General features: G+C 36.5%; 1 protein-coding gene across 2 annotated transcripts in view; it reads left to right on the top strand.

Moving 5' to 3' along the window:
- The window catches only part of CCDC148 (coiled-coil domain containing 148), a 286,442-nt gene that overhangs the window by 42,439 nt on the left and 216,888 nt on the right, over positions 1 to 27,115 (top strand). The window lies entirely within an intron of this gene.

Here is a 27,115-nt window from a genome sequence, read left to right as displayed (position 1 = left end):
AAATCATTTCTTCTATTTTAAACTGGTACTGGTACAGCCTCAATCTAGAGGTGAGAAACCCAGATGAAAAAATCAGATGACTCAGATGCAGGAAGTAGATTTATGTCTGAGTACATGCAGCGAAATTATGACCCTACAATGTGAATATATCTGGTGAGGTCAGCACTTCCTATCTCATGGGGAAAGAGAGACTGCCAGTTAAAGGAAAGAATTTGGGATCATTCTCCTTGTGATTTATCTTAAAACTGAGCCCCATTGCTCAGATTCTCATCCAGGTCTTGTCCTCTCACACCTTCCACTTGTGCCTCTGTTACTGTGGAAACTTTGTGGAACTTTGAAACACTCACCTGCATTCCTGAATGATTTTATTTGTCTCTAGTGTGGTCACAGTCCCAAAAGTATTTTCTGATAAATGATTACAACTATACTTATGTAACCCCGCAAGCCCAGGCTTGTTCTTCAGTATTGTGGCAAAAACCTTTCAAATTCATGTCATGGTATTACACCAAAAATCTCACCTTGGGACTTAATTGTTTTACTATTTAAGGATTAGTTATCCTTAGAAGATCTTGGTTTGTAATAGAGGGATTCTTTAATCATTGCTATGCATAAGTAATAATATTAAGTGCTAAGGAAAGCAATATGGGCTGGCAATTAACATGTTTTCAGAAGTAAAGAAAGATATTTTCTCAATATTTTAAAAGAGCAAAACAGTTTCAATAACTAGTATAAAATAAAAACTCATTACTTTGTGGCAATGTTTAATTCATCTATGTCACCTTGATTAAATGTTCTATGAGATTTTATGGTAGTTATAAGCTGAGCTAGTATGTCTTAGGACTAGTCATATAGGCATTTCACAAATAATATTGATCTTTTAATTAAGTGTTCATGATAAATATAGAATATTCATTTGAGCACTAATATTTTTCATTGCATTATTATGAAAGAGTAGCAACTGTCAAGAGCACAGAGAGCTTGCCTTCTGTGATTCATTGCCCATGAGCACACCAGGCCATTAATAAGTACCATGAAAGCAGGGAGCATGTCTCTTTTGTCTACTGTGGCAGACCAGATGAGTAGTACAGTGCCCAGCACTTAACAGGAATCCAATAAATATGTGTTGAATGAATGAATGAAGTATACGTAGGTTCATCCCTGACACCAACCACACATTATACCTATTTCTGTCTAGAAAAACAAGTCTCAAATAATAGCTACTAGGGCAGTGACTTTCAGTTTCTGATCTGGAGAACCTTGGTGCTCTGTGGAGATGCTGAGGGGTTCTGCAATCAATAAATTACTTTCTGCCAAACCTTTACATGGCCTGAGCATATTTGTCAGGATTCTTAGTTACAAAGGAATATAGCTTAAGCAAACAAAAACAAAAACAAAAGCATTTGCTCAGGAATACCAACAAAGGTAGAATAAATGAAGCCAAGGAAAGGGCAAGATTCAATGTTTGCCTCAGAAAAACTCACCACCTCCATCTCTCAGGATGTTGGCTTCATACATGCTCACTGCAGACTGATTTCTGTTAGTGAGAAACGTGGTTTGTGACAGCTGTTAAGCTTTATGTTTTAGAACTTCAGTCATGGATAAAGACCGACTTCAGGCTTTCTTTGGCCTTAAGTTTAAAATCTTGGAAAAGGAATTTTGTTTACAAAAGAGTTTGGCTATTGAAAAGGGTCTGAAAAAATTTTGCTCTAAGCAATTAATTTGCAATCCCACTACTCTTTTCTTATTGTCCTGGTTTCATCCCCATCTGCTTTTCCTCAGCATCATTTTCCTCATTGTGAACTTGGATGTCCCTGCTTTGTCTTTCCCCTTTCTTAACTCTCCCCCTGGCATGTTTGACTTTGAGATTTCCTGTTCCTCAGGTTTGATATGCCTTGGAGTCCTTCTATCCTCTTGTCTTGAGTGAAGACTCCCTGCCCAGGGAATCCCTTTCCAGCTTTCTGTCTGGGAGGAACTGAGTCATATAATGTGGAAGTTTCAAGAGTACACACACCATAGCTGTATTAAATCTTCCTGCTGCTTTTAAAAGGTTTTCATTTAAGGACAAAAGGCCGTTATTTTATATCCACTGTACTCCCAAGCAGATGTAAATAGGGTAAAAGGTCTTAAAATAACTTCTTTTGTAAAGTGGGACACCTTCAATCCTCAGACAACTAGAATTTTCTCTGAAAAAGTGCTCAGAAATGACCTTGATTAGTAAAGAAGTGCATGCATATTGAAGCATGAGAATGAACAATACATTCTTTCCTTTCTGTTCCTGGACAATTAAGGTTCCTTTTTTTGTGAGCCACAGCAGAGCCTAACCTAAGTCAAAGTTTGACACTGACATTGACCATGACCAAGGAGGTGCCAGCCCATTTTTAGAGCAGGGTATTTCATCTTCACTATTCCACTTAAACTTCTGCACTGAATTTAGAAAATGTGAGAAACTTGTCCTGGAAAAACATTTTAAATCTTGAGAAAATAATTACTAATAGAGTCAGAGGGCAGAATGAATCTAAATAGGTAAGATAGTAGTCTTACAGAGCATTCTACACTGATCTCTCTGGTGAAATTATTTTTAAATGAAGAAAAATGAAGTTTTACATTAATAAGTTTATGAGGATGTAGATAAGTGCTTTTGAAAGAGTAATGATCTCACCCATAAGAGAATGTGGGTTGAAAATTGGAGTTGATCTAGGACCAGCTCAATTAAGTGCATCATAATCTTCTCATGTTCTGCAGTTGATTAGCATGAATTCCATCATACGTAAACTTTCTTCTCTCTCTTTTTTTGTTTGTTTCAGGTGATTCTTATTTAGAATAGTTAAAAGAAGCCCTGCCAATTTAAACTAAAATAAAATTGGTTAAAGAGCTATTTAATCTTTGTTTATATTACCTCAAATTATAGAGAGAATGAAAATGTATTATTATGTTCTAAGGAGTTATTGTCACACTAGAGATCACCAATATATGCTAGGAGATTTAGAAGGTCCCCATGAGAATTTAAATATTTCATGTTTTTATTTCAAACACAATCTTTAAGAAAGAAGATAAATATATAGTCTTAAATCCATTCATACAATTTTGGTGACTCTTTGTGCTCATGGATTTATGATACATAAGTGCCAAGTGATCACCTAAGTGTCAGAGTCTACATTTTAATATATTGTTCAAATCAGGGTCTAAGAATTACAGTCTATGGACACATTTTCAAGTATTTGGGAGGACTCTTATAATAGCATTAATAAGTAATATTTTATGATATTTTTGATACCAGATGCTCTTCTAAGAAATTTTTGTATATTATCTGCCATAGTCCTCATGACTCTAAAAAGTACCACTGCTATTTTCTTTTTCCTGTTGGGAAAACTGAGGCACAAAAAAGTTAAGGAACTTGCCAAAGGCCTCAGAGTTGAGTTTTGAATCTAATATTCTAGAGCTCACATTCTTGAGTAGTATGATATTTTTCCCTCCCTGGAAGGAAAAATGGGTACTATTCCCTTTCTTTGTCATTGGTTACCTATAATTATGATCACTAAAAAGTAATTACTTTTGTTAATTTAATGATTGTAGATTTTAATTTCTTAGAATAAAAAGACTTCAGAAAATGTTGACTGGTCCCTATTTTTTTTTTTTTTTAAGATTTTATTCATTTATTTATTTGAGAGAGAGCGAGAACAAGTGGGAGGAGGAGCAGAGAGAGAGTGGGACAAGTAGACTCCATACTGAGTGCTGAGTGTGGAGCCCAAAGCAGGGCTCAATCTTACAACCCTGAGATCATGACTTGATCCAAAATCAAGAATCAGATGCTTAATCAACTAAACCACCCAGGTGCCCCACTCATTGGTCCTTATTTTAAGAGTATGACTGCTTATTGAATAAATTATTTTATATAGCAGATATTTTTAGAGTTGTCAATAGCAAACAGTTAAATTATAGTAGGAATAAAGTAGAGAATTTCTGTTGAGGTACATTACCTATTTAGGAAAGCAGCAATGTTTTCTCTACCCAATTTCCTCTTCTTTCTCTTCCCTTCCTGAACAATCAGTCCTGAAGCCATTAGAAGGGGCAGAACAAGACTGGTCTCTGCACTAGAGGATGAGGGAAATGCAGTGGCTCAGGGCATGGCATTGGAGCCCAAAAGAGGGGAGGAGGGGATTAATTTAGGAGGGCTGACCTGTGCTGATGTCAGAGACCAACCAAGATAAGGACTACATCCATGTGAAGGGGCAGCCTAATGTGGGTGTCAGAACTCAAGTGAAGCTGGCTGGAGAACCTATGAATGGGGGTGATCCAGTGTAGTGTGTTAGAGCTCAAGTAGGGCAAGTAGAGTGTGAATATATAAATATGGAGGGGCAGTCTGACATGAGGTTTTGAAACTCAACCGGGGGGGGAGCCATGTCCATGCAGTGGGCTACAGGACAGATAGGGAGGCAGAGTGAGGAAGAAGTCTATTTGGAAGGGTCTAGTCTAGTCTGTCATGGAATATTGGAGCTTATATGGTAGTAGTGGGGTACCTGCTGTTGATTGTTGGAACCCAGATGGGTTGAAGAGGGAGTTGGTGTAGAGGAGGAATGGAATCAGAGATGACAGATTGGTTATATATAGGATGTTGATGAAATAAAAATATATAAAGGGTAATGGGGGGCCAGGTTTCTCACTATTAGAATGAGTTACAAAAGTAGAAAGGGACAAAATGAGAATGAACGTCATACTGTTGTATTGCAGTTGGACATATCACTGTGCATGGTATGGTCTCTCTCTTTATCTATCATCTATCTATCTACCTACCTACCTACCTAATTTTTAAGGACAAATAGAGATAGAAGTAAATATAGAGGTGTGTGTGTGTGTGTGTGTGTGTGTGTGTGTGTGTGTGTGTGTCTAGCTTTGCCCCTAGGGACGGTCAAGGAGCAGTGACATCCCAATAGCCACAAGCACATCTAATGTCCAGATCTTGACTTCTAAATACCATCCTCCAAGAAACCAGAGCTCCTTGGAAAAAATAGCTGATTCCAGGACTGTGACAAGCAAGGCACAAAATGAGACTGGAAAAATATGTTATTCCAGAAGACAAGGAAGTGCTCAAAGAAAATCCTCAAAAGGACACAGAACTTAACCATATATTTATTCTTACATTCTTTTTTGTTCCCTGCAAGGATACTTGTTATATAGCTCAGATATAACAATGGGTTTGAGTTGATTACCAGAGATATACTGGCAAAAACTAGAACGGGATTAGGGCAGATTGTTAGGGTTAAAGATTGATGCAAATTAAAAATAAATGAAGGTGAATGCAGAGTGAACAGTCCTGAGAACATGAGGGAAAATAGAATATGTGGGAAGGAATCTGAGAAGGGTGGGGTTGGGGGAGTCCGTGAAGAAGAAATGGACAATTGGTGACTTTAGGAACCTGGGCATTGACTTTTTATCAAGAATTGTGTCATAGAGATAGTCCAAGTTGGGGGAGGAGTAGGAGACCTTAGTTTTATCTGGTCCCAAGAATTCAACTAGATAGCTATCAAATCATTCTGAACACCTGCAAACTCAACTGGAGACCTAAGAAAAGAATAGCTGCAACTCTACAGTTAGAAAAGCGACCACTTTCTGCAAGAATGACAAGACAACAAAACTCACCTCAAAAAGAGAACAAGAGGCAGTACTGACTGCCAGGGACCTAATCAGTATGGATCTATGTAGGATGTTGGAACTAAAATTCAGAATAAGGATTATAAAGATACTAGCTGGGCTTGAAAAAAGCATAGAAGACACTAGAGAATCCCTTTCTGGATAAATAAAAGACTAAAATCTAATCAAGTCAAAATCAAAAAGGCTATTAATGAGATGCAATAAAAAATGGAGGCTCTAACTGCTAGAATAAATGAGGCAGAAGAGAGAATTCATGATATAGAAGACAAAATGATAGAGAATAAAGAAGCTGAGAAAAAGAAAGATAAACAACTACTGGATTACAAGAGGAGAATTCAAGCGATAAGTGATACCATAAAGCAAAAAATTATTAGAATAATTGGGATCCCAGAAGAAGAGGAAAGAGAGAGAGAGAGAGGCAGAAGGAATATAGCAGAGAACTTCCCTAATCTGGGAAGGAAATAGGCATTTAAGTCCAGGAGGCACAGAGAACCCCCCTAAAAATCAATAAAAATAGGTCAACACCTCGACATATAATAGTGAAACTTGCAAATCTCAGAGACAAAAAGAAAATCCTGAAAGCATCTCAGGATAAGAGGTCCATAACCTACAAGGGTAGAAACATTAGGCAGACCTATCCACAGAGATCTGGCAGGCCAGAAAGGACTGGCATGATATATTCAGGGTGCTAACTGAGAAAAATATGCAGCCAAGAGTACTTTATCCAGCAGGGATGTCATTCAGAATAGAAGGAGAGGTAAGCTTCCAGGACAAACAAAAACTAAAAGAATTTGTGATCACTAAACCAGCCCTGCAAGAAATAGTAAAGAGGATCCTTTAAGTGAAGAGAGAGCCCAAAAATAGCATAGACCAGACAGGAACAGAGACAATATACAAAAATAATGACTTTACAGGTAATACAATGGCACTAAATTCATATCTTTCAATAGTTACTCTGAATGTAAATGGGCTAAATGCCCCAATCAAAAGACACAGGGTATCAGATTGGATAAAAAATCAAGACCCATTGATATGGCTGTCTTCAAGAGACTCATTTTAGACCCAAAGACACCTCCAGGTTAAAAGTGAGGGGGTGGAAAACCATCTATCATGCTAATGGACATCAAAAGAAAGCTGGGGTGGCAATCCTTATATCAGACAAATTAGATTTTAAACCAAAGACTATAATAAGAGATGAGGAAGGACACTCTATCATAATTAAAGGGTCTATCCAGCAAGAAGATCTAACAATTGTAAATATTTATGCCCCTAACATGGGAGCAGCCAATTATATAAGCCAATTAATAACAAAATCAAAGAAACACATTGACAATAATCCAATAATAGTAGGGGACTTTAACTCCCCCCTCACTGCAATGGGCAGATTATCTAAGCAGAAGATCAGCAAGGAAATAAGGGCTTTGAATTACACACTGGACCAGATGGACTTCACAGATATATTCAGAACATTCCATCCCAAAGCAACAGAATACACATTCTTCTCAAGTACACATGGAACATTCTCCAGAATAGATCACATCCTGGGTCACAAATCAGGCCTCAACTGGTACCAAAAGATTGGGATCATTCCCTGCATATTTTCAGACCACAATGCTTTAAAACTGGAACTCAATCATAAGAGGAAAGTTGGAAAGAACTCAAACATGGAGGTTAAAGAGCATCCTACTAAAGAATGAATGGGTCAACCAGGAAATTAAAGAAGAATTTTAAAAAAATCATGGAAACAAATGAAAATGAAAACACAACTGTTCAAAATCTTTGGGATGCAACAAAGGCTGTCCTAAGAGGGAAGTATATAGCAATACAAGCCTTTCTCAAGAAACAAGAAACGTCTCAAATACACAACCTAACCTTACACCTAAAGGAGCTGGAGAAAGAACAGCAAATAAAGCCTAAACCCACCAGAAGAGAATTAATAAAGATTAGAGCAGAAATCAATGAAATAGAAACCAAAAGAACAGTAGAACAGATCAATGAAACTAGGAGTTGGTTCTTTGCAAGAATTAATAAGATTGATAAACCCCTGGCCAGACTTACCAAAAAGAGAAAGGACCCAAATAAAATCATGAACGAAAGAGGAGAGATCACAACCAACACCAAAGAAATACAACAATTATAAGAACATATTATGAGGAACTATATGCCAACAAATTAGAAATCTGGAAGAAATGGGTGCATTCCTAGAAACGTTTAAACTGCCAAAACTGAAACAGGAAGAAATAGAAAACCTGAACAGACCTATAATCAGCAAGGAAATTGAAGCATTGATCAAAAATCTCCCAACAAACTAGAGTCCAGGGCTGAATGTCTTTCCAAGGGAATTCTACCAAACATTTAAAGAAGAATTAATACCTATTCTTCTGAAGCTGTTTCAAAAAATAGAAATGGAAGGAAAACTTCCACATTCTTTCTATGAGGCCAACATTACTTTGATCCCCAAACCAGACAAAGACCCCACCCAAAAGAATTACAGACCAATATCCCTATGAACACAGATGCAAAAATTCTCACCAAAATACTAGCTAATATCCAACAGTACATTAAAAGAATTATTCACCACAACTAAGTGGGATTTATTCCTGGGATGCAAGGTTAGTTCAAGATCCGCAAATCAATCAACATGATACAGTACATTAATAAACGAAAGGACAAGAACCATATGATCCTCTCAATAAATGCAGAAAAAGCATTTGACAAAGTACAGCATCCTTTCTTGGTTAAAACTCTTACCATTGTAGGGATAGAGGGAACATACCTCAATATCATAAAAGCCATATAACAAAAAGCCCACAGTGAATATCATTCTCAATGGGAAAAAACTGAGAGCTTTTCCCCTAAGGTCAGGAACATGGCAGGGATGCCCCCTATCACCACTGTTGTTCACCATAGTACTGGAAGTCCTAGCCTAAGCAATCAGACAACAAAAAGAAATAAAAGGCATCTGAATTGGCAAAGAAGAAGTCAAACTTTCAATCTTCACAGATGACATGATACTCTATGTGGAAAACCCAAAAGACACCACCCCAAACTTGTTAGAACTCATACAAGAATTCCATAAAGTGGCAGGATATAATATCAATGCACAGAAATCAGTTGCATTTCTATACACTAACAATGAGACAGAGGAAAGAGAAATTAAGGAGTTGACCCCATTTACAATTGCACCAAAAACCCTAAGTTAATTAGGAATAAACCTAACCAAAAAGGCAAAGGATCTGTCCTCAGAAAACTTATGGAAGAAGTTGAGGAAGTCACAAAGAAATGAAAAAACATTCCATGCTCATGGATTGGAAGAACAAATATTGTTAAAATGTCTATGCCACCTAGAACAATCTATACATTCAATGCAATCTCTATCAAAATACCATTATCTTTTTTCACAGAGCTGGAACAAATAATCCTAAAATTTGTATGGAGGCAGAAAAGACCCCGGATAGTCAAAGGAATAATGGAAAAAAAAAAAAAAAAGGAAAAAAAGAAAGAAAAAACAAAGCTGGTGGCATCACAATTCCGGACTAAAAGATATATTACAAAGGTGATAATCATCAACACAGTATGGTACTGGCACAAAAACAGACACATAGATCAATGGAACGGAACAGAGAACCCAGAAATGGACCCTCAACTCTATGGTCAACTAATCTTCGACAAGGCAGGAAAGAACATCCAATGGAAAAAAGACAGTCCCTTCAACAAATGGTGTTGGGAAAACTGGACAGCCACATGCAGAAGAATGAAACTGGACCATTTCCTTACACCACACATAAAAATAGACTCAAAATGGATGAAAGATCTAAATGTGAGACAGGAATCCACTAAAATCCTAGAGGAGAACACGGGCAGCAACCTCTATGACCTCGGCTGCAGCAACTTCTTGCTAGACACATCTTCAAAGGCAAGGAAAACAGAGGCAAAAATGAACTATTGGGACTTCATCAAGATAAAAACCTTTTGCACAGCAAAGGAAACAGTTGACAAAACCAAAAGACAACTGACAGAATGGGAGAAGATACTTGCAAATGACATATCAGATAAAGGCTAGTATCCAAAATCTATAAAGAACTTATCAAACTCAACACCCAAAGAACAAATAATCCAATCCAAATCATGAACAGAGATTTCTCCAAAGAAGACATACAAATGACCAATATACACATGAAAAAATGCTCAACATCACTTGGCATCAGGGAAATACAAATCAAAACCATAATGAGATACCACCTCACACTTGTCAGAATGGCTAAAATTAACCACTCAGGAAATAATAGATGTTGGCGAGGATGCAGAGAAAGGGGAACCCTCTTACACTGTTGGTAGGAATGCAAGCTGATGGAGCCACTCTGAAAAACAGCATGGAGGTTCCTCAAAAAGTTGAAAATAGAGCTACCCTATGACCCAGCAACTGCACTACTATGGATTTACCCCAAAGATACAAATGTAGTGATCTGAAGGGGCACCTGCACCCCAATGTTTATAGCAGCAATGTCCACATAGCCAAACTATGGAAAGAGCCCAGATGTCCATTGACAGATGAATGGATAGAGAAGTGGTATATATATACAATGAAATACTACTCAGCCTTCAAAAAAAAGAAAAAAGAAAAAAGAAAAAAGAAATCTTGCCATTTACAATGACGTGGATGCAACTGGAGGGTATTATGCTAAGCAAAGTAAGTCAATCAGAGAAAGACAATTATCATATGATCTCACTTATGTGGAATTTAAGAAACAAAACAGAAGATCATAGGGGAAGAGAGGAAAAAATAAAACAAGACAAAATCAGAGAGGGAGACAGACCATAAGAAACTCTTAATCATAGGAAACAAACTGAGGGTTGCTGGAAGGGAGGGGGGTGGGGGAATGGGGTAACTGGGTGATAGACATTAAGGAGGGCACTTGATGGAATGAGCACTGGGTATTATATAAGACTGATGAATCACTGACCTCTACCTCTGAAACTAATAATATACTATATGTTAATTAATTGAATTAAACAATAGACTCATACATATTTATTAACTTAAAAGTATTTATAAATACTTATTCACTGTAATTTTGATTAATGGAGAATACATTTCATCATTTGAGAGTACAGAAAGGCAACATTTGTATATAAATAAATAACCCTATTTAAAAAATAAAAGCTATTTCAAAGCAAAAAAAAAAATTGTGTCCTAGAAAGAGGTAGAAGAAACTATCCTCAGTTTTTGGGTCTATGGAAGGATGCTAGTTCTAAACATGGAGTTTGGAGTATCTGTCTTTGAGGCTGAGAGAGCAAGGGGAAAAATTGTTTCAATCTGAATTTGTGGTGATATCTGAATGGCCCAGTTAAAAGTGTATCTCGTAATTTGAGAGTAAAAGTCTGAGAGGCTGTAGCTGAGAAAAGCTTAGGAGAAAAAAATTAATCTGCACTGTAATCACATTGCATATGGCTAATTTGCTTTAGGGAAGCAGCAATGTGTACTATAGTAGGTCTTAACCTCAGCTAATCGTTGACATTTCCTAGGGAGCTTTTAAAATTATATATATATATAAGACTTATATATATATATATATATATATATATATAAGACTTATATATAAGTCTCAGAAATCACCAGGAATCACCGGAGTGATAAAAGGGAGAAGCCAGTGGCTTCAAAACCTATTTTTACCATTTCCTAAAAGTATGTCCTTGAACAAGTTATTTAACCCCTCTGAGCCTCAGTTTTCTAACCTGTAAAATGGGACTAATAGTAGCTATTTTATAGTGTTATAGGTGCTCTCTCAATAAATGGAAACTTCTGTTCCCCTTTCACCCCATTAATACATATTTCTTACTCGGATGCCCCAAACAAAAATTATGCTCTAGGATCTAAGCTGGGAGTGTAATTTAACCAATTTAGTATAAAGGGGGCTATACATTAGAAATAAGAGGCAAGACCACACTTTTTGCAATTTAAGGCCTTGGGTAAGGCAGCAGTACAGTAAAGCAGGGGAGAAGATGCAGAGCCTTGCTTTTCAGGATGCATGTGTTGCTTTGGCAAACGGGCATGACCAGAGAGGTAGTGTCAGGGAATGTTCTCTCCCTTTTCAAGTGACCCTGTATTGCCCAAGGACCACCTCACACTCCGGGAAACATGCTGGGGCTCCCTAAGAAGTTGCCAGAAACCTTGTTTGACCTACAGCAATGTGAGGAGGCTAATACCTATCTTTCCGTGCCATAGGTGTTTGTTTATTTTATTTTATTTTTTTAAGTTTCTTCTGGTCACTGCTTTCTTTTTTTTTTATTATGTTATGTTAGTCACCATACAGTAAGAAATATTGGGGGGGTTCTATAAAAGGAGAAAGATCCCAAGAGTGATATAGAATATACATAGGCGTTTAACTGTAACACAGCTCAAGAGAGATAAAGGAAAGCGGAATTCATTTGGTGTTTGACTAAAATTGGGTAAGACTACAAAGAGCAATTTTGTAACCTATAATTCCTTTACTTCTAACATGAGTATGTTCCTTCCTCATTCAATATTTTCATGCCATGTATTTTTGTTTGTTTGTTTTTTAAGGCTTCATAGTATTCCATTGAATAGTTATGCTGTATTATTTAACCAAACCCCTAAAAAAGAGATTTTTTTTCATTTCTGTTAAAGTATTTATTATCATAAACATACTATGATTAAAATCTTCTTTCCTCTATCTTTGTGTGTACCTCTGTTCTAGGATGGATTCCTAGAAGTGGAAATATTAGGCTTTCAATACACATTGCCAAATGATCACCAGAAACTTCTAACAATCTATATTTCTTTGATGTCACATTGAAGTGTCATTTTACTACACCTTTGTCATTACTGTGTCATTGCTATTTTTAAAATTTCTGTGAATTTGTGAGATAATCAATAATAATAATAGCTAATGCATGTATAGTGCTTACAATGTGCCAGGCACTGTTCTAGCACTTTACATAGTAAGCAGTAGGAGACAGAATTCTAAGATGGCCCCCAAGACTTTCTGTCCCCTAGTGTGCATGCTTTATATAATCCCCAGGAGTATGAATATACTGTGTTAGACTCACTCCTGTGATTTTTTTTTTTTTTGACGGGAGGTTTTTTTGTTTTTGTTTTTTTTTAAATTTTATTTTATTATGTTATGTTAGTCACCATACAATGCATCATTAGTTTTTGATGTAGTGATCCACAATTCATTGTTTTCATATAACACCCAGTGCTCCATGCAGTACGTGCCCTCCTTAATACCCATCGCCAGGCTAACCCATCCCCCCCACCCCCTCCCCTCTAAAACCCTCAGTTTGTTCCTATGATTTTGTTATTTTATATTGCAAAAGGATTTTGCAGAGGTAATTAAGGTCCCAGATCAGTTGACCTTATGATAGAGAGGTTATCGAGTGGGCTGCTTTTATCACATGAGTCCTTTAAATCAAGGTTTAATGGTCAGAGACAGAGGAGGTCAGAGATTCAAAGCATGAGAAGGATTTAACATGAGAGTGATTATCCCTGGTGGTCTTGAAGATGGAAGGAGCCACTTGGCAAGAATGCAAGCAATCTCTAGTCGTAGAAAGTGGCCACTGTCTGAAAACAAGCAAGGAAAAGGTGCCCTCAGTCCTATCACTGCAAGTTACTGAATTCAGCCAACAATAAGAATAAGATTGCAAATGGATTTTGTCCAGAGCACCCACAGAAAAACTGAGCCTGGTTGATACCTTGATTTCACCCTTGTCATATCCTGAGCAAAGAACCCAGCCATGCCGTACCAGACGTTTGACCTACAGAGCTATGAGCTAATAAATGCGTATTGTTTTTAAAACACATAGGACACAGAAGCCAACTTGAAGAGCTTTCTCCTGACTAACCTGAGGGTAATTTGAGCATCACAATAAATAATTACAGTAACAGGGCACCTGACTGGTTCAGTCAGCAGAACATGCAACTCTTGATCTCAGGGTTGTAAGTTCTAGCTCCATGTTGGGTATAGAGATTACTTAGAAATAAAATCTTCTTTTTAAGATTTTATTTATTTAAGAGCGAGAGAGAGAGCAGGAGCAGGGACAGAAGGAGAGGGAGAAGCAGGCTCCCTGCTGAGCGGGGAGTTGGATGTTTAATCGATTGAGCCACCTGGACACCCCTTAAAAATAAAATCTTAAGAAAAAATAATTACAGTAACAGATGATAACCCACTGAATAAAATGAATCTATACAGATACAGGCAAATAAATACACAAATTAAATGTTTAATTTGGGATATTTATAGCATTTCAAAGTAAGTCTCTACAAAATACTTATTAATTACAAGTGGAAAAAGTGGCAGATGCTACCTTAAGTGTTCAAAATGAACATCATCAGGGGGCGCCTGGGTGGCTCAGTCGTTAAGCGTCTGCCTTCGGCTCAGGTCATGATCCCAGGGTCCTGGGGTCGAGTCCCACATCGGGCTCCTTGCTCAGCGGGGAGCCTGCTTCTCCCTCTGCCGCTCCCTGCCACTCTGCCTACTTGTGATTCCTCTCTCTGTGTGTGTCAAATTAATAAATAAAATCTTCAAAATGAACATCATCGGTAATGGACAAATGGAAATCAGGTGATAGGATGCAGTGAGAAGCACGCAAATCACTTCTGTGACATTCCTGTCAAAGATGTATAACCTGAGTCTAACTGTGAAGAAACATCAGAGAAACCCAAACTGAGGAGCATTCTACAAAATAACTATTCTATGATCTTCAAAATTATGAGGATCATGAAAGTCAAAGAAAGACTGAATAGCAATTTCAGACTGAAGAGACATGACAACTACCTGCAATGCTTAATTCTGAACTCAAGTTTTTTACTATAAAGAACATTATTGAAACAATTGGCAAAACTTGAATGGGGTCTGAGGATTAGTTGATAGTAGTGTTTATCAGTGTTAATTTCTTGTTAATAATTATCTTGTGGTTATGCAGGAGAATGTCCTTGTTAGTAGGAAAGACACCCTCAAGTGTCTTTAGGAGTGATGGGGAATCAGGGCAGCAGCTTCCTCTGAAATGGAGACTTCCTTCAGAAAAATAAATTTATGCTGTTCTTGCAAATTTTCTGTAAGTCTGTGATTGTTTGAGATTTTTAATAAATTATTAAGTATTTAAAAAAGAAAATGTTTTTCTTTCTTTAATCACTTGCAAATTTACAAAATAGAGAGCAAAAAAATAAAAATCTATTCACATTTTTTCTGTTGCACTGTGGTATACAGCTTTTAATCATTTATTAAATATTCATGTACGTACATATATATACACACTTTATAAAATTAAAATTCTTCCTATTTTGTATCTTGCTTTAAGATTTTTATATTTATATGTAATCTGTATCTCATTAAATAGTCTTCTACAATATTAATTTTTTAAAATATTTTATTGATTTGAGAGAGAAAATGAGAGAGAGAGTGGGAGGGAGAGGGAGAGAGAATCTGAGGCAGACTCTGCACTGAGCATAGAGCCCTACTTGGGGCTCAGTCCCATGACCTCAAGATTATGACCTGAGCTGAAACCAAGAGTCAGCTGCTTAACTGACTGAACCACCCAGGCGCCCCTACAATATTAATTTTTATGGTGACTTTTTTTTGCATGTGAAATACATTATGATACTGTTTGAAACGTTCAGATTTGGTTTTATAATTAGTTGAGTGCCTCTCATCAAGTTTGTCAGCTCTGTCACCATGGCAAATTAATGTCAACTAGCAATTATAAAGAAAAAAGACATCTTGAACAAGTAAATTATGCAAACTTTAAAGAAGAATAATGTCTGCTGTTAATGTATCCTTTTTCTTATAAATACCTTCCCTTGGACAGAGCCAGAAGTATCATTTTCTTGACCCAAGAAGACACTAGTATTGATGAATATTTTACTACCCACTTCACCTCATAGCCTCATTCCCAATGACCAAAGTCAAATAGTAAATTTGTGAATTTACCACAATTTATTGATTCAACCACTGATAGATATTTGAGTAGTTTATGATTTGGGGCTACTAGGAATAGTGCTGCTATGAACATTCTTATACATATCTTCTGGTGAATGTATGTACACATTTCTGTTGGGTACATGTAGGAGTAGATTGACTGGATCATAGTAGCTGAATTGCCAGTGAGTTTTCTAAAGCAGTTGTACCAACTTACACTCCTACCAGCAATGTATGAATGTTCTGGTTGCTCCACCTTCTTACCAACATTTGGTATTTCCTATCTTTTTCATTTTAGCTACTCTAGTATGTTTATAGATATATTACATTTTGGTTTTAAATTGGATTTTCCTGGGGCACCTGGGTGACTCAGTTCATTGTCTGACTCTTGATTTCGGCTCAGGTCATGATCTTAGGGTTGTGGGATTGAGCCCTGTGAGGGTCTCACACTCACATTCAGTCTACTTGTCCCTCTCCCTCTGCTCCTCCCCTACTCCCATGTTCTCTCTCTCTCAAATAAATAAAATCCTTTAAAAAATAAATTGTATTTTCCTAATGAATAAAGTTGAACCCTTTTAATATGTTTATTGGCCATTTGGATATCCTTTTTTTGTGGAGTGTTTATGCAGGTGTTCTGCCTCATTTCTATTGGGTTCTCTGACTTTTCCTTATTAATTTGTAGGCATTTAAATATGTCTATATTCTGGATACAAGCCTTTTGTTGAATATGTGTATTACAGATATATTTTCCCACTATTTCCATTGCCTTTTTACTACATTAATGGTGTATTTGGATGAACAAAAGTTCTTAATTTTAGGATTTCCCAACTTACTACATTTTCCATTTATGATTAGCTTTTTTGGTGAACTATTTAAGAAATCTTTGCCAACTCCAAGGTCATGAATATGTTCTCCTATGTAATCTTCTAAAAGCTTCATTTTTTTATCTTTCACATTTAGATCTTCAATACATCTGGAATTGATTTTTGTGAATGTTGGGAAGTAGGGGGTCAAGATTCATTTTTTCCATATGGACATCCAGCTATCCCAGGACCATTTATTGAAGACTGTTCTTTGCACACTACAGTGTGACTCACTTCTGTCATAAATCAGGTGACCATATATTTATGGATCTGTTTCTTACCTCTCTATACTGTTCACTGGCCTATTTGTCCATCCTTATGCCAATAACACATTGTCTTAATTACTACAGTTTCATAATGGATCTTGATATATGGTACTATAAATCCTCCAGCTTTGTTCTCTTCTTCAAGATTTCCTTGGCTATCCTTTGTCCTTCGTATTTCTATACACATTTTAAATCAGCTTGCCAATTTTTACCAAAAATCTTCTAGGATTTCAACTGAGGTATATAAATTAATTTTGAAGAATTGACATGTTTATAATATTGTCTTTTCTATCATTTAAGTAATTTGCTAAGAGTTCCATAATTTAAAAGTGGTGAGTTGGAATTCACTGTTCTGCAGTCTTATTCCAAAGCCCAACACTCCTCTAGAGTTAAGGTGTATCTTAGTTTTGAGAATGTGCTGTTTTCATATCAATTAAATTTTAAACAAACCCATGTTGTTGGCAATGTTTTCTACAGGAGCAGGTTTTTAAAATCTCCCATTGCATGGATATCTCATGCATCTGATGTCTTCCATTGCCACTGACAAGTGGTAGTGGTCATATGTTAGTGATTATTTTATGTATTATTGACCATTATATTTTGGACCAAATTATTTCAATGGTGTTTTTAAAGCCAAGTGGAAAATCCCATGCAGGCAAATTCTGTTTGTCCTTGGGTTACATGACATTTGGCCCTCTCATCACCCTCCCCCTTACTCTCCTCGTGCACCACTGCAGGCAGAAAGAACTCATCTTTCACTCTTTTGTTAAGAGAGAGAAATTTATTTTTCTTCTACCTCCCCCAGCTTTCAAAAGATATTATTGAGATTTTCCATACAAGGACTTCCAACTTTATTCAGAGAATTTGGATCCCTGTGGAAAGAGAACATGAAATAGAGGATAGCAGAGGATTTCTTCCTCCTTTTCTGTGTGAAGAATTAGGTTGAAACAAAAATTGAAGCAGGAAAAGACTGACATCTCTCATTACATCTTCTGCATTCAGCCCATCTGCTCACATCACATAGATGTTCCCTCTCTTTTCTCCAGAGTGGAGTTGCTCATCCTGAGTTAGTTGCCTCCTGCCAATGAAAATCCCACCACACCTGCCTTAGTTAGGGCCCACTTTTGTGTTTGAAAATTACCTGCTCTACCTCCTCTCCAGTAAAACTTCTAACCACTTCAGTGAAGCTGATGTAAACTGTGAGTTTGTCTTCATAGGGAGGAGGATGCCTTCTTTTTTGACCAAACTTAAGGGAACTAGAAAGTAGAAATAGGAAATGAACACAATCTTTTTCTTTCTTTGTTCTTTTTAATTTTCTTTTTCTTCACACTTTCTTTCCCTCCTCTAAACTATCTTAATTCCTTTAACCTTTTCCTTTCATTTCTTCATGCCTTCACCTTAAAGATCTTTCCCTTACACAAAAATGAATTAATATTTCCTACCCATTATAATTATTTCATTCATTCAAAATGTGTTAGTGCTACTGTGTTCCAAGCACTGTCACTTAACAGAGTCTTATAGTTTTTATTGTTAAAGAGTGGTCGATTGCCATTTTTTATTAAAAATTTAAAAAATATATTATTTTAAGAGAAAATTTCTCTTCACATAGTTGATACTTTGTGGAAAAACTATTTATTCTGGAGTATTGAAAACCCACAGATACATTCATCTGTGTTATTTTTTGATAGTGAAATTAAGTTTCTGAAGATTTTTCTTTTTTCCCCTTCCAGAACCACCTACACTCTTTACCTACTCTCTTTCAGCTATGTTGAACTGCAAATGAAACTCTATTGGAGTTTTCAAATAGGAATTTTTCTAGCTGTGATTTTCTATGCTACTATTGAAAAGCAACCACAGTAATATTTTCTAGTATTTTATCCTATGCTGTATTGATGGGTACTTTTCTAGAAGAATTTTTATACTGTTTTATATGGAAAGGCATCAATACTTCCTGGGTGCTTCATATTTTCCCATTCTGTATCAGTTGGGAATTTTGTTTGGCTGAAAGTTACAGAACCTGCATGCAGAAGCTTGGGATTTATTTCTCTCATAACAAGTCCAGAGAGTAGTAGTCTATAGCTGGTGTAGCAGATTCTTGATATCATCAGTGTCCTGAGCTCCCTTTGGCTTTCTTCTCTGGGATACTTAGTATATATCTTTAATCCCAATACTCACTACATAGTCACAGATGGCCTCTCCATGTCATTTCACATCCATATTTCCAGGCAAGAAGAAAGGAGGAAGGAAAGGGAGGGGGCAATGCTCATATGAAGAAACAAATCTTGTGCCCCAATTCCCAGCAGACCTCTGCTTATATCTCATTGGCTGGAACTGTGTCACATGGTCAGTTAGAATCTCGGGGATATCAAGGAAGGCCAATCTTTTAATCCTGGACAAAACTGGGTTCTGCTAAGAAGGAAAAAAAGGGAGAATGGATATTGACACCTAGCTATGTCTGCCACAGTTTTAAAATTAAGATGATATAATTTCTTCAGCAATAATAGTGGAGTAGTGGAAAATTCCATTTAATTGTTGAACTCTATAACCTTGCTGGTGGCCTTGATGTTAATAGTTTTCTTTTAATGAATAAACTTGTGATCAAAAGAATGAGCAGTGCATTTGTGACCATTAAGTAAAATTTTAAAATACTGTGTTTTGAATTATTTGTTAAAGAAGATGTCAGAAGAAATTTCTTGTAAAAGGCACATCAAATTTGTATAAAAATTATTTGATTAGGGGCACCTGGGTGGCTCAGTCAGTTAGGCGTTCAACTCTTGGTTTCAGCTCAGGTCATGATCTCAGTCAGGGTCCCGAGATCGAGCCTGGCCTCAGGCTCTATGCTGGAATTGGAGCCTGCTTAAGAGTCTCCCTTTCCCTCTCCCTCTACCCCTACCTGCCCCCTGCTAACACATGTGCACTCTCTCTCTCTCCCCTCCTCAAAAAATTTTGATTATATTCAAAATTAAAGATAAAGTTAACTGGATATTTCAGATTGGGCTTTACAGGGTTGTCACAACCTGGGAGGGTCAAGGTCCTTTAGAGGTAGTCCAAGTTTAGCAGGTTCAGAAATGGGTGCAGTTGGGTTATTAGGCCCTGGGGCTCTCACCGGTAGAGCCCACCGGATAATCACTTATAAACTCAAATGTAATCATATTAACTCTACAATAGATAATATAATTATTTAGAAATAAGACCTTTGGGGGTAATGTTTATTGCTCTTAGTTATATAAATATACATATATACATTTTCTTTGTAAAAAAGCAAAGATTTCATTACAGATAGTTAGATTCCCCTTTGAAACTAACCTCCAGTTGCAGTATCCTCTCTAGTTTGGTCTATTTGTATATCTTTTAGACTTTTGTCCTTGGTAGAATGCATGTGTGGGGGAGTGTGTGTATAATATGCATAACATTTTTTGGTGTCTTTCCATGTTTATGTAATGGTATCATATGGTATGTATCATGGTGCAACTTGTTTTTTTCATTGAACAATACATGTTGGAGATAAAACCAGATAATCTGTGTGTACTATGCAAAGAATGTTCTTCTTACCTTCAAACTCTTGAAGAGGTAAGATGACACAGATGTGTTATATGCTCAAGGGGCACCTTCAACTGTCATTAACATGAATTTATAGTCAGAGCTGAAACTCACCAAGATAAAGTAGGGGTGTTTCTCCTTTCTTACTTCTTGACATAGACCTTAGTGCACTGCCCATTTTGATTTGGAGTTTGTTTTTATAATGATTTTCATCTCATACAAGTGAGCCTAGATCTTAAACATTGGAAAAGAGGAAGGGAAACTGTGTTTGCCTCTAATAGTACCACGCCTTAGGGACGGGGCCATGATCTGTAATGCAATCACTTGATGCTTTTTTAGCAAATATATGTTGAGTGCCTAGTATATGACATACACTATTTTAGGCACTCTGGAGAAATAGAGATAATCAGCAAAAGGCCTTGCTTTTTTAGAGCATACATCCTTGTTGTAGAAGTGAACAATAAGCAAATTAACAAATGAATGAATATATAGTATAATGCCACGTAGTGAGAAGTGCTATGAAGGTAAATAATTAGATTGAGGGGATAAAGAGTGATTGAGGGTGAAGGGGGCTACTTCAGACGAGATGCCCTGGGCAGGTCTCTCTGCAGAGCCTGAATAAATATATATCCCTCAGTCTAGTCTATGATAGATGTTCAATAAGCACCGAATAAATGAATAACTGCATTAGCAGGGATATACAAAAGTATAATCGTAGCACAAGAGAGGAGATAAATAATCTATACCTGGATTAAGAGAAGCTCCAGTAGGATGCTTAAAATGAGACTGAAAAGTAGGTAGTCATTGGCCAGAGAGGCAGGGGTTGAGAAAGGCATTCCAAGTACAGGTAACAGCATATGCAAAAGTAGGGAGGTATGAAAGAGCACTGTCAATTTCCTATTGCTACTGCAGAAATCTACACAAAAGATTTGGAGGGAGTGAATTATATGATGCTCCTCTACTGATGGAGAGGTTAGAAGTAAAAAGAACCAGGGGGAAGGAGAAAAGCCTCTAACTTCAAGTCCAGGTAAATAGGATGAGGAACTGCATTCCCAGATTGTGTCAGAAGGTTGACAAAATCTCTAGTTTAAGCATGTCCAAAATGGCAAGTCAAGAAGAACAAGTGGTGAGTCTTTTCACAATAGAGGATCACTTTCAGTACTCTTCTTTTATGTGTTGCACATTTAGGGAGAAAATTAGGGACAAAGTAATATTTCATCATAAATAATTATTTACTTTTCCCAAGTTGTTTTGCCAGAACTTAAAATTGCCAGTCATGGCTTCTGGTTGGAATTTCTGAGGCTATCAATGTGTTTCTCAGGGAGAAGAGAGAATAGATATATTCAATTTCCCTCCTCCCCCCACCCTTTGTTTTTACTATGTACTACTTTAAACTAGGTACATATGCAATTTCTCTTGTGTTTTTGAAATGATTAAAACAGCTTTGAGGATGTAGCAGGCATAAGGGCATGGGAGGCTCTACAGAAGTTACTTCCACTCTCTGTGGAACTCTGAAGTCCCTCAGAAACTTCTAGGTTCCTTGCCTTGATTAATTCTGTTCTCTCTACTTGATTTTGCTCCCCAGACTTTTATTGGAAAAGCATATAAGATAAGTAGATTTTTATTTGAATCATTTTCATTATTGAGGTTGATTTAGATTCTCCTCTTTGTGCTATTATAGACATAAAAAAAGAGATATTCATAAAAGGTGACTATATGTAGAATTTGCTTCATAAGCAAATTTATATAAATCATGAAAAGGGCAGAGATTTTATAGATTCCCTTTGTCTGGCTTATGGATTTTATTTTGCAGTAAGAGGGTAAAATATTTTTTGAAAAATTTCATTCTTGGATTCTTGTACTGGTTAATAAATGGTGATATATATGTGAATTAGTTATTTAGCAGCCATTAAAGATATGTCTATACATGCATGGACACACAAATAGAATGGTGTGGAAAGATGAGTTATTAAATGAAAAGCAACTTGTAGAACTGTGCATATATCATGATTGCATTTGTGTAAAAATTGGATATGCATGTGTACGTTTATGTGCATGGAAAATCTTTGAAAGAATATACAATAAAACATTGAAGATGACTGCCAGGGCCAACTGAATTTGGAGATTAGGGCTAAGTAAGGCTAGAAGTTTTAATTTTTACCTTATATCTTTCTATACAGTTTCATATTATTTAACTAATACTTTTATAATTGATAGGATAGTTTAATATATTTATTCTTCACACAGCATTAAAAAGTGACCTTGTGAATATTTTAATGCTAACATTTTCAAGTTCTAGAAAATTCTACAAATGTATTTAACATATCCTGTTTTTTAATAGAGGAGGACTAGTGAGAAATATGTCAATTCAATATTAGTGTGGAAAATTATATTGTATATACAAGTTCACATCTTAAAGGATTCTTGGTGTCATGAAATCCAGTTTCTTTTCTGGCTGGTAAAATACGGAAACTATGGTATCATTTCCCCTAATTTATAGTGAAATAACTATTGCCCCAGCTTAGTATTTTTTAAAATGTATTTTTCTTCTTCCTGTAAAAAAATATTTTTGAAATTCTGCTCAAACAAAAAGAGGAAATCAAAATCAACTATAATCCTACTATCCCCAAATTGCCACTATTAAGTATTTGGTCAACAGAACCAGAATTGGTTTTCTCTATTTAAGTTTTGTTTCCTTTAATAAACTTCTGTGGCTTTTTAGGACGTGAGTCCTACACATTTCTTGTACAGTTTATTCCTAGATATTTTGTTTTTGTTTGTTCTGTTGTAGTTGCTCTTTTGAGTGAGAGCTTTCCCCATTATGTTTGAAATAATTATGAGATATTTATTATGTAACTGAACACTTTAACTATTTTTGTTAACTTTAATAGTTTTGCTTTTGGTTCCATTCATTTTTCCAGGACAATATTTTTATCTTATGCTGACTACAATGTATAATGTTTCATAATGGAAGTAATATGCACTATTCTGCTTAGAATTTAAAAGAGAATTTTGCATGTTAGAAAAATATTGCTTAAACCAGACTTTGGCCATAGTATTTGAACTCACATTTGAAATGAGATCTTTCATATGAAAAAAGATTATAATATGATGCTACATCCAAGATATTTTTGATATTGGTATTGTTCTCACACTGTTTGACCTGGCAGAATCCCTATCACTTTTGAAAACTTATCTTCATGGAGTGATTGGCTAATATACATATCTACACAGTTAGGCAGTTTAGAGTTAACAAACTATCCATGCGTTGTACAATTTTAAGCCTAAGTACAACTGAGATTTTCTTCCTTGATGTATTAGAAGAGATTTTCTTAGGAAAGAGAATACGAATTTTAACACTGTAAAAAGATTGCCTTGTTATATAAATGATCTCTTTGCTATTTTTTTCTCATCTCTAGAGAAGTCCTTCTTGCTTACCTACCCCATAGAGACCAGTTGAGGTCATGTAGTTTTTAAAGTTTAGATTCTCTATCAAATCTGTAAAAATTAACTTTATATTAAAATCTTTATTCAATCCTCTAGCTACTGCGAAGCTATCATTATATTATATATCAAAACGTTCTTCCTACACTATAAGAAACTTCTCATAAAAATATATTATTTTAAAATATTTTCAGTAATTGAGTAGATCTAAAAGGTTTAACATTTTGATAATACTCATAAGTGATTTCTAAAATGTCACATCATGTGAACATGGAATTAATTTCTAAAACTAAGTGCTTTAAAATTATTTAACATGGAAAATTCTGTTCAAGTAGCCGTTACTCTGTCAAAAACATTTTAACTGCAGGCTGAAGTAGCCACTTTGAATTTCACTAGTAAGCATAAAATTGAAATGGCCTAGATGACATATGCTTGTTTGGGAATCGAGGACTGTTGGTTTTAGTACAGATTCATAGTCTCTTATCTGAAGTCTGTGGTGCCAGATGTAGTTTTGATTTTTCAGATTTTTAGAAATGTAATATAGAGCATATGCCCTATAGTATTTAAAACTGATGGTATCTGGGTAGCACCCCATAATGAAACACATTAACACTTTCGGACAAATGTATGAATGTCCACATTAAATAAAATAAACTTTGGTTTGGGTCAACTTTGCCACCAAATGATTTCAGCTCAGGTTGGATTTGGACATATTGATTATGATATATACCTTCATTTTCAGAGATTTTTTTATTATGAATATGAGGTTTTAGACTTGAAGTTCTCTGTGATCTTGGTCATTTTTCTGGGCTGCAATCATCTCATATGCTAAAATGAGAAGTTAGACTAAGTGAATTATATGTGAACTTTTCAGATTCTAAATCTAATGTCTATTTAATTCTCTGATATAAGAAACACTACAACTGTCAGTCTTATATTATTCCAGTTTAACAATTATTTAGTTCAGAGATCCTCAACATCCCTGAAAGGTAAGTAGTAATTATTTGTGCTTTATATATAAATATTAAAGAATGTAGGTCTCTAACATAACATAATAAAATAAAATAAAATAAAAGATGTAATTAAAAAAAAAAAAGAATGTAGGTCAAGAAGTGTTTTTGCTTGGTCTGCTATATAGTCACAGCCAAACTAGATTTCAAGTTCATGAAGACAGAGTAGTTTTTGGCTGCAATTTTGATTTCCAGAATGTATTCTACTGTAAGTTTCTTACGGTCATAATTAATATTTGAACCATGTAGAAATGGTGAGAAATGTTGTGTGGACTTCATGACTTTCCTCTGAAAATCTGAAAATCTAGCAATGTTAGACCAAGGTAACCTAAAGGGAGTCTGCAAAACCCTACTTTATTTCAGGGCCTCAATCTTGCAATCTAAATCCCCCCAAAATGAGTCCTAAATCTGAAGGGGCTGGGCTCCCCACTGAGGAAAAATCTAAAGCTAATCAATGAGAGAACTGGCAAGGTCTCTCCAAGATGGAGATAGCAAGCTCACAGTCAAGTTCTGGGTGGGAGACGGAGATGAAAACTAGAGGTGAGACTCGGTTGGCCAGAGCTCACAGACTAGCTGCTAAATGCAGCATCCATTTGTTTTGGATACTTGCTTTATTTGTGGCATACTTTTGTTAATAAAAAGAAAAAAAATGTATTTGATTATCTTTGGGCATGGAATGCTCTTTAGTTTTCCATATTTTCTGCACTCCCTGTGGTTGTGTACCTTGTCACTCTCTCATTGACGTGATGGCCTTTGAAGCCATGTAAATGTGCCATTTCTGCCTGTGTGCTACACTATTAAGGCAGACTTTTGAAAAGTGAAAATTTATTGTTGGAGAGGAGGCTATAGTATGGACTAAGGAATTGGTATTGCAGCCCTTCTGGGGCCTACAAGACATTGAGCTGCTGCCAGCTACTTTTTATTCATTTTCTCAAATAATACTTACTGAGCATTTACTACATGTGCTGGGCACTGGGGATGCAATCAGAAGACACACATAGGCCACAAGTCTATGGAGGAAGATGGACATTGAATCAGTAAACATGGAGATGTGAAGACTGATATAAATTACAATGGAAAGGAAAGAATGGGATGAGAGAGAAAAACAAAGAGTTCTCCCTTATTTAGATGGAAAAGTCTGGTTAAGTCTCTGAGGTTTAGCTGAAAGCTGAGTAGGAACCAGCCAGGTAAAAAGAGGAAGAAAATATCTTTAAGGTAGAGAGGACAGCAAGTGGGAAGGCCTTAAGGCAAAATGAACTTGGTATATTTGAGAAACAGAAAGACCAGTGTGGTTGGAATGTGTGAATGAGATGAGAATGGGGAGATGAACAAGGGCAAGATCATGCAGGACCTTATAGGCCAATTAGGGCACTATTTTAAAGGATAATGGAAGCCGTTGAAGGGATTCAGCAAGGTCATACTAGAGTTTTTAAAGAGGTTGCTTGGGCTACTGTGTGAAGAATGGACTGTAAGGGTACAAAGTAGAACTGCTGCTGTCATCCGGCAGGAGGTGATAGTGGCTTGAGGCAGTGCAGACTGACAGGTGAAAATCTTCCCCCCCAAAAGAAGAATCCTAATGGATACGATGTAGATGTGAGTAGAAACCAGACTATAGGGAGGATTGTCAATGTTATTGAAGGCTTAAAACAAGAATTCCCTGACCAGAGACTCTATAGGAGTTACACACTGGGTTTTATCGCTATATTCTGAAAGCTGTTGGGCAATCACCATGATTCTTTTTTTTTTTTTTAAAGATTTTTTATTTATTTATTTGACAGCATGAGAGGGAACACAAGCAGGGGGAGTGGGAGAGGGAGAAGGAGGCTTTCCGCTGAGCAGGGAGCCCGATGCGAGGCTCGACCCCAGGGCCCTGGGATCATGACCTGAGCCGAAGGCAGACACTTAACGACTGAGCCACCCAGGCGCCCCAATCACTGTGATTCTTGGTAACTTGGAAGAGTTTCCAAAAATCAAGTACTTGTGCTACTTTCTTTTCCATTTAAGAAGACTTAGGTTACAGCAAAAGCCACTAGACATGAGTAGTTGAACCTAGTGGGTATGGAACAAAAATTTATGAAAAATGGTACTGTTACTTAAAGCATCATTTGACTAGTCTGTTGCCCTGTAGGTGCCCTAAAAAGATGTCAGTTTAGTTTGATGCTACTGCAGGTTGGGTTCTCAGGAAGGAGATGCTGAGGCAGAGCTTGGGTGCTAAATATTCATTAGGGATCCATACCTGTAAAGAAGAAGGAGGAAGCAGGATTGGGCAGATGAAAAAGTCAGTTTCAATGCAGGTCCAACAAAGTCCGGGTCAACCCTGCAGGGAGCTCTGGATGAAATATTGCCCATCAGGGTGATCCACATTGGGTCCAAACTGGCCGGACTTTAAAATCCTGTCTTGCTCA

The sequence above is a fragment of the Halichoerus grypus genome, chromosome 4 (genome assembly GCF_964656455.1).
Source record: "Halichoerus grypus chromosome 4, mHalGry1.hap1.1, whole genome shotgun sequence".
Lineage (NCBI taxonomy): Eukaryota > Metazoa > Chordata > Mammalia > Carnivora > Phocidae > Halichoerus > Halichoerus grypus.
The sequence above is the reverse complement of the archived record's forward strand: the minus strand, read 5'-3'. Positions and strand labels throughout refer to the sequence as shown.